This window comes from Halyomorpha halys, unplaced genomic scaffold, assembly GCF_000696795.3.
Source record: "Halyomorpha halys isolate HHAL.00 unplaced genomic scaffold, Hhal_1.1 Scaffold115.1, whole genome shotgun sequence".
In the NCBI taxonomy this organism is placed as follows: domain Eukaryota; kingdom Metazoa; phylum Arthropoda; class Insecta; order Hemiptera; family Pentatomidae; genus Halyomorpha; species Halyomorpha halys.
In genome coordinates, this window is record NW_027106332.1 from 826989 (window position 1) to 841097 (window position 14109).

Below are 14109 nucleotides of genomic sequence, written 5' to 3' on the forward strand. Positions count from 1 at the left end.
GTAATACACGATAATTGATATCAAAACAACAACCAACAATAAAGAGAAAATCAAATAAAGAAACTTAATAAAAATGAATTCCTGAAACTAGAACAAAATAATATTCTTCTAAAATTATTTTAATTAATTTAAAGTTGAACTCAAAGTGTAACATATTTTGTTATCATAAAATCTCATAATTATTAGTTTCGATTTAATGCACACAGAAGATGAAGGGGATCTTCCGGAAGTTTAGACCATTTTTATGCTGATACTTTAAGAATTTTTTTATTTTTTAAACTGTCAATTTATAGCCATTTAAATGATTGTTAGTTACTTGCGGGACAATTTTAATTAATATTTTTATTACAGTTGATTAAATGTTCGTTCATTCCTTCAAAATCACGTTAGAAAATAAAATCATTGAACAATATAAATAAAATAACATGAAATTTTAAAGTTTATAATTGATTATAATATATAGTGTTTCAGCCATCAAGGTTTTTTTAATTGCATCTATCGATAGCAAGAACATTTTGAGTTTCAATCCGTGTTCGTTAATTCACAAATCGAAAATTTTGAACAATATTTAGCCTCTTAAGGAACTCAATTCAAATTTGAGATTTTAATAATAAAGCCTAAAAAATACTCAACATACCTGCTTATAAAAAATAAATAAAGATGTAAATATATAAGTGATTATTATAAATATTTAAAAATAAAGGATAATAAATATTTTTAAAAAACACATATAAAAAGTAATATACATTATATATTAATGTCACAATCTCATTAGAGGTGATCATAACGCACAAAAAAGGCCACCCTTCCCCACCGGACCCGCCCCACTAAGACCCCCATGAAGCGACGGTCCTTTTTCACTTTTGAAATATTAGCTTGAAATGGGAAGAGGAAACTTCAAGATAGTTTAATCGAGCAATATTTAAAAAGCGCTTGAAATTGTAAAACGGCGTGAAACCTAATCGAGGGACATTTCTTCCAATTTATTAACTATTAATCAATACATTCATTTAAAAGATACATTAAATTTAGCAATAAAAAATTTTTGCTTAACTTATAACCAATTATAGGGAAGCATATTGCGAGTTGTTTATGGTAAGAATTTGGAAATGTGGATTTACATTCTCAGCGTGTTATATTTTTTTATTATCATAAAATCTCATTATTATTAGTTTCGATTTAATGCACACAGAAGATAAAGGTGATCTTTCTGAAGTTTAGACCATTTTTATGCTTATACTTGAAGAATTTTTTTATTTTTTAAACTGTCAATTAATAGCATACCATGTAGTTTAGAGAGTATATCATGTTTATGTTCTTCAGTATGAATTTATTTCCTACAACTCTGTTTTTAAATAGATAGTAGAGTGGACGAAATAAAAAAATAAAATAAATAAAAAAAATAGATAATAAAGTTGCTGATATGTCAAGGGCCAAGCAACTTTTTTTTCTTCATCTTAACTAACGGATCAAACGGCTACCATCTCAAGGGGGCAGTGTGTCTTATTCCCCGAGCAGAACCTTTTAGCCAGGGCAAGGCACGCAAGCCCTCTTAGCTCGGAGTCAATTGGAACACGATGGAGGTTGTTTCGCAGCGCAAACAATGGGAAAAGAAATAACTTGCGCAAAAATGTTTTGAGCGTTGCTCACGCCAAGCACTTAAGCTCCAAACGCCAAGGACGAAGCTATGAATTACATTCACTGCATTTTGCCACTGTCTTTTATTATATCCGTTGAAAGATTGACCCCGTGCCATTACAAAGGTCTATTATTATGTTATTTAATAATTAACTGTCAACAATAACGCATTCAATGTCCTTACAGTTTTGATAATCCCTCTTTGGCAATTCTTGAGCAAGGGGATACAATGATTGGCGTTTATGTTAATGAGAACTGGCCTTGGGTTTCGGGATAGAAGCAATTGGTCCACTTTCTAATCAACTGTTTCCCCGAGATTTTGTAAAAAGCGGATAGATTCATATTTCTTGTTGATGAGTTTGTGTATACCACCAAATATTAAATTGATACATATTAAAAAACTAACACCGATATTAATTGTAGATAAATACGTCCATATTTTTATAACAATTAGTAACAATTTATGAAAAAAATATTAAACTTCTCGAATGGAAATTATTAATAATTACTGTTGCTCAACCAATAATATTCAAAATTATAAAGAAAATTACAACTATGAAGCTTTTCTACATCTGAATTTTTCTAAGCTTAGTTAGAATGCAATGTCTTCTGAAGAGTCATCAGAAAATCTACACCTAATTATATTTTTATATAATTTTTATTTTATTTTATTACAATTTACCACAATCAAGGGCAATAAGTATCAGGGTTCTATGTTTACACTAATACAATATATACAGACTTAACAGAAGAAAGATAAATATAATAAAATTACATGATTACAATATACAACCGAATAATATAACAAAAAAAATTATGAAATACAAATTAAAATTAATTTTAACTAAAAATAAATAAACACATCTCCCACACATTTGGATATATTCTTAAATATATCAATTAATTAATTAAATTTATTGAACTTCTCTCGTATCCAACCTTACAATTCAAAATCCTCAATTCTCCTCAACTTTGTTACAAATATAATGATCCATAAGGACCTCAATGTTCCATATGTTGCCGATTTGGCCAGAGCAAGATATCAATCCTTCCATATATACCCACTTGTTTCTTACCTTACATCCTCTTTAATGCCTGATAATCCTCCTAGGCGTTTCAAAAGGAGATGGCCTCGAGACCTTCTGGTGTAGGAATGTTATTGGAGTTCTACCAATAGGTTGATTCTCCACAATACTTCATGTCAGTGTAATATACCTCACATCACATTTAGTTGTATATTTTTATTTGGTATAGTTGTAAATTTCAACGAATAAAAAAAACTGTTTTACGTCTACTATACATCGCATTTAATAGTAGCAAATTTCGCTTAATAAAAATATTAGATAGTTATTTTTGTTAGTTGGATACAGTGTTCTCTCTAGGTAGGCAGGAATTCAACTCAGCAGGTTTTTAAAGCTATATATGTAGAACAAATTGGAATAAAATGATCCCAACGGATTAACTTATTTAAAATTAAAAGAAATAAGTAGTAAAAAAAATCCACCTAATTTATTTCATTCTTACAAACCGGAAAACCGATCATATTTTTTGTAATGTGAATGTCCATTTATTAGGACGAAGGGCGAAGATCTCATAAAAACCCTTCAATTTAATTAACTCCCCCCCCCAAAAAAAATATATATCTTTGGAATATTGTGTGAATCAATATATTTTAAGCTTATTTTGTACTCTATTATTTTTTAAATTTAATAATCCGGTTTAAAGGGAATAAAGTTTTTCAATCATTAAGCAAGCGGTTTGTTTCAGAATATAAATCAGTCTCATAAAATAATATGCTAATAGTATAAAATGGTTCGATCGACCAGTTTCATATAATTCAAAAACATTCCAAGAGGAAAACAGCTTCCACAAATGTAGCTAGATGATTGATGTTGAAATATTTTTCCTCTTTAAGATATATTCTTTTTCGATTCCAATGCACATAGAGAATGTAAGGAATAATCTGCATGTATCAGATTTGTGATCCTATAAATTTTCCTAAAGATGAAATTTGCATCATTTAAACTCATAACAAACATTTAGGTGACAACGTATTTCTAAGTATTTTGAGAAGGCAGTGGTTTAATAATTTTCGGAGTCCTTCTGGCTCTTTCAACTAATGATAATAAATCATATTAAATAATTTTTAATATTGTTTTTAACATATTTTGTTTACATTTGAAATTTCCCTCGGTTTTTATATATGACATGGCGTCCACTATTTTGTATATTTTTGTTTATAACTTGGTGTCCACTATTTTTAATATTTGTATTATGACTATTACTGAGCAGACTATTAAGGATAATAGTATAAATATAAATCAACTGAATATTGGAAAGAAATGAGTTCATCGAAAATAATAGATTAGTCTTGTCGGTATTCTTCAAAACCTGTAATGTAAATAATCGCTACGTTGATGACCCATTAAATCGGATTGAAGAAATATCGAGAAGAGATGACCTTTCCTTTATTTTTTCAACTTAATTTAATTTAAAAGATTTCGAACTCAAATATGAGAACTTGAATTCCTTTTTTAATACACAATAAATAGATAGAATAAAATACTGACAGAATTGCAATTTTATTTTAAATAGTAAAATTTTATTTTGTCTATTCATAAAAATACGAACTATTACTTCATTGCTTTTTGTTTTATATATGTGTCATGATTCAAGGAGTGGGGACCAAGATAAGTTTTAACTTTTGTTTTTTTCATTTATGAATTTAGAGCTAAGAACGTGGAAAAAATATTTTTTATTTCATTTTAAATGAAATTACGTTCAAAATAAGTTCAGGGGAAAATCCTTCCCATTTTACTTTTAATTGTGATTCTATTTTTATTTCTCACTTACCTTATGCGAATAATTGTGACGTTTGGTTTTGTTTGTCAATTATCACTAATGATTCTATCTGGAGGAAAAAATATAAGTTTTATTTTGTAAATTTACGATTTTTTGTTTTATTATTTTAAAATAATTTTTAATAGTTTTTGTTTAAATTTGAATTTTCCTTTGTTTTTTTATATATGACATGGCGTCCACTATTTTTGATATTTTTATAATATATAATTATATCATAATAAAAAAAATCTTATTATGAATACACACACACTCTTTTTTTATGAATTTTAATTGAACGTAACAGAAAAAATAGTTGATGGAATCGTAATGAGTTATATTAATATCTAAATAACTGAGTTAATTTATGTTTTATACTATCACTTTTCCCTTTTTTTTTTTTCTGATTTAAATCTTACAGATTCCGTCAGATTCTGATCTGTAATCTTACAGATGATAGTCACTATAGATTCCCATAAATTTAAAATAAATATTTTTTATAACGTGTTTTTAAAATATACGAACGACCGTGGGTGAGCGGAAACCCAAAATAAAAGTATACAATTTCCTCCGGCATAATTTGTTATTATTTGCATTTCCTCACCTACGTCTTGGAAGTTAGGCGATGCGTTGGTGTTTTGCGGATTGGAGGGTGATGGCATGAAACCATGACTCCCACTGGTCTCATAAATGACTTCCCAAATTTGTGTGGGTTTGAAACTGCATATGAATAGATAAGAAATACTTTTAAAACTTTATTTTTGATAGTTAAAATACTCAACTGTTGCAAGTTAATTAATACTCTGTAGTTCTCGATTCTCAAGTTAATCAAGTAGGTTTGTTATAAAAAGCCATTCAATCCATTTTATAATTTCACATTTTACAATTCCAAAGTAGATGTAATTAATGCTATGTAAAAATAGCGAGGTAAAAGATTCTTGTTAAATAATTTAAAATTAGTGTGGTATAACTAATGGGGAACATAGAAAATTTAATATACCTGAAACTACCGAGTAATTAATGAAATTTGTGCCCAATAAAAAAAAAAATACTAGATTTCTTAATTACTATTCCTTCAAAGATAATTTCATAAGAAATTAAAAGCAATGCTGACAGACATAATTGTAGCATTTATCGTTCTAATTAAACCTATTCAATTTTGCAACTTATTTATTTGTTGTATTTATGAGGACTGAAAAAATACTTGTAGTGAAAAACAGGAATAACAAGAAATAGTCAATAAGCCAGACAAGCACCGCAGACTTCATTCCCATCAGATAACAGCACTGCCCGACATATCCGGCTCGCTTTATCTGAAACTCGGATAATTGGGAATTATTTTTTTAAAATAATAACAATCCATTTCTTGACGAAAACTTAAAATTTTATTGAAGTGTAAAGCGGCTATCCTTTTCTATGCTCACGAATTATTAATGAAACGGTAGCTGAACACTACCGCATGAAAAAAAACCTAAAACCAACGTTAAAGGAAGGTAGGTTCTGTTTTAAGGTTGCAAATGTAAATGAAAGAAAGAAGAGAAGTGGATTGTAAAAGTTTTAAATTTAAGAAGGAATTATATAATATAATAAAAAGTTATATGGGACAAAGCCAATTAGCCGGCATTTTTAAGATTTTAAAAAAGAAAATGACATCAAAATAAAGGTATCCTTGAGAATGACCTGAGGGTCGAAACGTTGGAAGGTTTTGAAAAGAATAAGGTTGAGAAAAAAAGGATCAAACTTACAAGAATATATTAATAAAAATTGATCTAAAATAAATAAAGTTCTGAAAAAAAACTAATTAAATTGGAAAAAATTAATTTTATACACTTCGGATTAACGAACTCCACCGATTATATGGGTATGTCTCGGTACCATACTTGGACGTATAAACAGGGTTTTACTGTCATTTACATTTATGCCATTAATTATGGATAACTAATAAAGATCGTTCGTCAGATATAAATGACAAATAGAAAATTAATTCGATATTTTTTTAATTCGAATCATAATTTAGATAAGTTTTTTTTTTCTGCCGCATTACTCAACGTAAAAAAATCTTCCCATGTTTAGATCGTATAAGAAGCGTGGATGTTAATAATAATCTTATTTCTTAACCACTATATGTTTTTATTTTAAACCAAAATTGTAAGATAATAATAATGAAAATTAATCGTCAATCAAATTAACTAATAAGGAATCAACTTCTATTTACTTTTGAATTTTTTATTTATTTGAATAAGGCCTATGTTTGAATTAAATGTGTTTTTTGTTCAGTTGTTTAAAAAATATACCTAAAATGTAATTTTTAGATTTTTTTAAAAGTCATTTATTTAATACTTCAACATGGTCGTATAGACCAATAGTCTTACAATCGGTAGAAGTATTTTAAAAGGTTAAATTGTCACCATCTATTTTAAGACACGATCCTCAGAGAGATTTCAATAACATACTAACAAGCACTTAAGGTCATTAAGGCGTAGGGTGGCTTTCGATGATTCAGCACTATTAACACAAATCCTCAACAGTAATTTTCTGGTCCAAACTTAATAGTTTTCAAGATTAAAGTAAAAAATTCTGGATTTTCCTTGGTCAGCTCTAAAATAATAACACTATCAAGCATAACCTTGAAAGCAACATCCATCCATAAAATTTTAATTTGAAAATATCGCACCCATTATAATTAGTGCAGGTCTCGGACACTGAGGCCATGAAGTAGATAAAATTTAAAATTTCTGTAGCACATCAGGGACAGACCACCAAACAGAGAATATGACTATTTTTACTTGACGGAAATATGATAATTAAAAAAAAAAAAAATCGGACTTCATGTTATATATTGTTTCAAAAAAAAAAAAAAAAAAAAAGTATATATATATATATATGGACTTGATGATATGTATGGTTTCAAAAATTAAAACAGTACACTGAACTATTCTTTCCTGGAACTCTCAAGTCTCCTATGGTGTAACTCGTTCAGTAAGTGAAAAAACTATCGATCGCACGCTCACTTATCGATTTAATATAACTTTCCGGATTTCTTACTCATTAGGGCCCCTCAATATGTTTTGCAGTGCAGAAAATGATCATACTATTGATTTTAATATCAGCTGTCTATCGATTTAATTTAATATATAGATTTTTTGGAACTTTGATGTATTATGCGCCTATTATATGATTTCGGAGGTGAGAAAATAAAAATGGTATCGATTAAAAGATTACATGTCGATTTATTTTATCTTATTGGATTTCTGATATATTATGGTCCTTTTGTATGTTTATAAAGTAGCAGAAAATGTAAATGGTATCGATTTTTATGATCGCTTTTTCGCATACCAATTTATTTTAGCCAACCGGTTTAATAGAATATTCATTGATAGTATGTTATTGAAAGTGTAGTAACTGAAAAACTGCTGTATAAATTGAAATGAAAAATCTTAAAATCGATAGCATCTTTCATTACAAACATTTCGAAAATTATCAAAGAATCTTAATATGTTAAAAATACGAAAAGTTAAAATAAATTGAAACATACGTATGTGATTATTAAATAAATTGAGTTTTAATTTGATATGTTAAAACTCCGAAAAAAAAAAAAAAAATCTATTCGCGATCACACTCTCTTTAAATCGTTGGCAGCAATTAAAGATTAACTCCAATGACATATATACGTTAAAAATCAGAAATGTTAAAATAAATCGATAGACAAGCGCGTGATCTTAAAATATATAGCATTTTCATTTTCTACACTTTTAAAAACGTGAAGAAATGTAAGAATTTGGAATAGTTAAAAAATCGATACACGAATGTGCGTTGTTAAAATCGATACCATTTTCATTTCCAGTATTTCCGAAAATATGCATCCCATTGTACCCACTTTCATTACTAAACAAATTAAAATTTTTTTTAAGTGTTGGTTGAAATGAAACTAAGATCGATACCGCTACAATGGCGTTAACTTTCATCTAATTTATATATGAATATATATGTGTGTGTGTGTTTGTGTACACAAACACTTTACTTGAGAGTATACAATAATACACACAGGTACGCTGTGTATACGAGACCTTGGTCTCTTCAAACAATTGCTCTAACAGAATGGAATTCCGCTTTAATTCGCGGTCAAACTGACATCAGTCCTGTTTTTACAATTTCTGTTTCAACAACTAACAAGAAAAAATCGGAATCCAAGAATAAATACAAAGATACGCAATTCCCAGAGTAAAGTAACTGCTCAGATACGAGAAGACCTCATTAAATAGATATTTATGATTCCGTTAGTATCTGAAGTCGATAAATCGAATAATTAACGATATCGCGCTATGCACAATCGAACTATTAAGGTTATCAGAATGGTGATAAATGGCGCAGGGTATTTTTAAATTGAGGGCACCAGCGATTGGAATTTGCAATTTATTGCAAAACTAGTGAAAAATTTGAGGGTTAAAGATAAGGATCTAGTATTTAAGTAGTATATACCTTTTTTACTTACAAATACTTTTAAATTACAGAATAAAAAAAATGTATTTGTTGTGATTAAGAAATTAAATTTAGGAAATGTAATACGTGCCAAATAAAGTAAAATTCATTCATACAGAGTGTTTCGTATACCATGCTACTCACCATGTCTAGCCACTGTGCGTAGTGCATCTTAGTTGTGTTGAATAAAGTGCCTGCATATTCTTTTAAATTACATTTTACCATTATTTTTTAAATTAAAGAAATAACAAATTTATTTGTTTTAATAAAGAAATAAGATTTAAGAAATGGAATATGTGCAAAATGAAGTAAAAACCCTTTCATGTAACGCTGAGTGTTTTGTACTCCATGTTCACCCCTTTTTTTTTTAAGTGATACGAGAATTTGAAATGAAATTTCATAGTTCTTAGTTATGTTGAATAAAGTTTCTTTTGATAGACTTTGTTATCTGTTCAAATTCCTCTCAAGCGCACTTAAATAGTGAATTTTCGATCGAATTTAAAAATATTCTTACGGAAAATCTAATTTCAAAGCGATTTTATTTCGGTGAATTTTCCAATCAGGTGCGCCCTAAAGGAGTAATTCGTTAAAAACCTAGAAAAAATTGTTTGCGCTATTTCGCGATTAAATACTCAATAGTTCTGAAAAAAGAACAAAATCTCTGGAATAATGATGATGGATTCTTTCAAAAGAACAATTTTTTTCTCCAACGACAATTTATTTCAACGTTAACGGTCAAAAACTTAGAGCTAAAAGAGTTTTCAAAGTTTTATTATTATAAATCCCTAAAACTATATAGAAAAAACAGACGGGGGGGGGAGGGGGGGTCAATGAGCATGAAACACTATAACTATAACTAGAACCAAAGTTTTCAGATCTCATTTTATTATTTTCTACCTAAAACGGAAGGATACTGTTTTTCTAAGATGCTTATATTTTTACTTATCTGTTTTTCATTTACCTCTTAATATTGTTCTCAAGTGCTCATTTATGTATTTTAGTAGAGCCGGTCAAGATTATAAACTTGCAGCAATACTATGCTGTATAAAATACAGTAAGTTATGAGCTCATATAGATGATTGAATGTCCATAATTGGATACGTAATTTTATAATTTTTACCAACTGCAATAAATAGATATATGAACGAATATGGAATTATTTATAACAAATAAATTTATGAAATATGCAAGTTTTTGCATCGAGGCCACTAAACCAATAGAAGAAGTTATTTTACACATTAATTATTGAAAATTTAGACTTCCAAATTGAGAAATATATTTTTTTGTTTACATTCATACCTTATAAGAGTTCATTAAAAACATAATTTGAATACAGATTCTTTTCTGCGTTGGCTTGGTTTGGTCCGAAATGGACCTCCATCCTTGTGCTCAAAACTACATGCCCTTCTGCACGGCGGCTAAATCGAAAACAGCCTTGTTACCCAGAACAGCCATAAAAGTTCTACCAATGGTTAGGTGTGTTCTATCCAATGATGGCATTTTTAATCAGAAGTGTTTTTAAGATTTCAAGAGAAATAGCATGTTGCAACGTTTTCCATGAATTGAGAACGCAGCTTAACAACTTACCAGTAAGTCCACACGTCAACTGAATCTGGCCGTTTTTGGAACGTTGCACCGACTTATTTGGAGCGCTCGTCCTTGTACTGATTTCGTGCAACAATCTGAATTCTTGCATTAATGATGCCTGGTACACGCGTCCCCATCCCCAACATTTACAACCCTGTCGGAGGCCTGACCATAAGGAGCCGAAGGCTTTCTCATTTTGGCAACTGGACATCAATTACCTATATGGAAGGATTAAGAAATTTGCATACGGCTAATGCAACCGAAGGGAATTAGTGGATGTGAAAGTGTAGCCGGTTAAAGTTCGTTTATTATCAATCAACCGTCTATTATAAATTAAATCGAGGGCCCAAAATGAATTAATAAAATTATTCAAATTGTTTGGATTATAGACGTAATTCAGGTTCTTAGCAATCACTGTATTGGTTGTGACCAAACAAGAAAGAGCGATTTGGCGCCCAATTAATAATTCTATGATCCAATAAAACCGCTTATGGTTCAACTAATTATGCCACATTATGTATTGTTTAAAAAAAAAAAATTCTCTGTGACAAAATAAGTAGTTTATTTGAAGCTCACTGACCATTTTGTATTCCGGTAGAATTGACGGTTTTGTTCCCACTCGTAACAATATTCCTATAGAGACGGTTGGTGATGGATACACTAGATAAAGGGAGAATGAGTACTGTTATCATTAAACCTTTTAGGTTCCTAAAAAAAAAAAGAAGAACATTAAGAAGATAACTTAAGAGCTGGGTAGGTAACCTATAGGATGCCATGGATGATATAGGAACGTATAGGTGGAATACCTGGGGGATAATAACTTAAGTTCCATAAATCATCTTTGGGTATGAAATTTTTAACTGTGTATGAAATCGAAAGAGACAATCTAATATTTTATTTTACTTTATTTCCTTATAATTAAATTTTCTATCAATAATTATTTAAATATCCCATTAATTATACTCATATAGCTGAGCGATCATTATGGGTACAATATCCGATATTCTCTCTGAAATATTGTTTCATAAATATTTTTACTATAAAAAAAAAATACATTTTTATTTTCTTACATTTGCTTTGTTCTAAACTTTCTTAATTAAATAAATAAGTTGCGCTTATTTTAAAAATGGATATTAAAAAAAACAAAAAAAACATAAGGAATCTATACTAACACCAACTATGCAATGTGTAAGCTTTAGTGCTTGAAAAGAGAATTCTGTTTCTTCCACAGAATTTACCTGACAGTAACCTCAATTGCAACAGCCCTGGAGGAAAAAATAAGTTACTACACCCCAATTTTTTATTACTTTAATGAAAGCTACATACAGTTAAGAGACAAAGTTGATGGCACTGCCAACAATTGTAACGGGAATAAAAAATGGTAGCTGTTCCAGAAGTTACGAAAAATTCATTTTTGGGTTCTTGGAAGTAAAGAAAAAATTTCGCGATAATTTTTGTTGGAGAATGGTTAAATTTTTACCTAAAATATACACGGGATACAGTAAATATCATTGAAAAGTATATAATGAAGTATTTTACGTGCGACCTCTGAAGTTTTTTATTTTTCATTCAGAACTCCATACCCTTAAAACTTCCAACATTAAAAAAACGTCATCGAATATTATTTAAAATAGAGTAAATTCTCGAAAATATGAGCTCTATTATTGTTCAATTGTTCTCGAGATACAGGTCTCCATAAAGAAATATTTTTTTCCAAATTCCAAAAACAAATATTTTGAGAATTAATTCAGGCAAAACTACATTACATTCAAATTTAATTTGGGTGCTAATATTTGTACGTCTAATAGTTTCTGAATTAGTTTTTCTTTATAATTCAGGTTAAGTTGATTGGGAGAGTTACACAAGAGTTTTTCATAAACCAAAAGTTTTTTGGTGAAACTAAAAATCAAAATTTTGGGGATTTATTTTAGTGATTATTTTGAAACTCCTATTACTCCTCATTTGAAAGCTAATAAACATTTGTAAGTCGTTCTCAGGAATAGTAGTTGCCAAGATATTTTTAGCAAAAGAAATTCAGAAACCAATGGTTTTTCGTTTTTTGGAAAAGATTTTGAATGTGAACTTTTTGATAAATTGTTTCGGGAATAATTGAACGTAAACAGCTCCATTAGGGTTTATATTTTATTAAATTTAATCTACTTTCAATGAAGTTTTATTAAGCTTTTTAAAGTTGTGGGTAGTTTTAAAGATATAGAGCTCTGAATGAAAAATTAATTGTTTGTAACGTTTTGAAAAAGCCGTAATTTTTATTTTCCCTAACTATGGTAGGGACAATTTTGACTAGTAATTGTATATGGTTTTCATTGAGGTAATCCAAAATCGAGGTGTTTTCCTTAACTCGATGATATGTAATTAATTAAGGTGTGCCCTATGAGGTTCTACCAGCAACACGGTAGATTCACGGGTGATATTACAGAAAATAAATTTTCTGAATAATACTGGACTAGAACCCAGACCTTGAGCTAGGAATCCAGTACCTGACCCACTGAACTACTCGACTCAAATAACAATAAATGGACTCTTAAAAAAAGTTTATAACCATTGTTTGAACAACGGTTCGATAGACAATTACAGAAACTCGTCATATAATTGACACCAATTCCTCACCTAATTGTAATTCTTCGAGTCACTATAAACGACACGGGTAATTAAGTGCTGAAACAATTTTTGTCATTTAATTTGTTAATGTATCAATTGTGCAATTATTATAATTTATTCGACTAGTCATACGTTCCGTTATGATAAATTAGCAATGAATAACGTAACTGTGTACATTTTTTTTTCTATTTATTTATTGCAATTTACAACTGTATTTACGTAAAAACACATTAAGTAAATTTGATGTAATATAAAAATGGAGTGATAGAGGCATGTAGAGAAACTACCCAATGGTAGAACTCTTATCATATTTTTACACTAGAAGGTCTCGAGGCCATCTTCTTTTCAGGCGCCTCCGAGGATTTTCAGGAATAGAAGAAGAAGTAAGGTTAGAAACTAGAGTGTTCTGATGGTTAGGGAGTTTATAATTAAAGGATTGATATCTGGTTCTGGCTAGAACATACTTTTAAATAAAGTTTTCTAATTAATTAAATGAGAAAAAAATAGAGAAATATTTATCAGATTGAAAACAATTAATTTTAATTCGATTAATTTAAAAACGAAGTAGTTTACTAAGTCAAAGATATTTGATGCGCTCATAGCACCACTGAGTAATTATTACAATTTATTTTATTTGACACCTGTTCCGTTATGATAAATTTACAATTATTATATACCATAGGTTAAATAACGGTTTAATAAAAAAATAACTGTGAATATACTTACGAACAACTATTTATATTTGCTACTGTTTTTAAGGTTATTATGTAATAAGGATCTTGTTTACTAGAAGAAGTATATTTACTGGCTCATTTCAGGCTTTACGAGTCTCTTATTCAAAATTTTCATCGAACCACTTCAAACAATTTAAAGAAATTAAATAATCGTTTTAATTGTTGATATTCTTTTTCTAGCTTGGATTTGACTCCCACTTGGAAAAATATATTA

The 14109-nt window shown here is 29.1% G+C and overlaps 1 protein-coding gene across 1 annotated transcript in view; it reads left to right on the forward strand.

Moving 5' to 3' along the window:
- Sdb (SAXO downstream of blistered) overlaps positions 1–14109 on the forward strand; it is a 112475-nt gene that overhangs the window by 2464 nt on the left and 95902 nt on the right. The gene's annotated exons all lie outside the window — the stretch shown is intronic.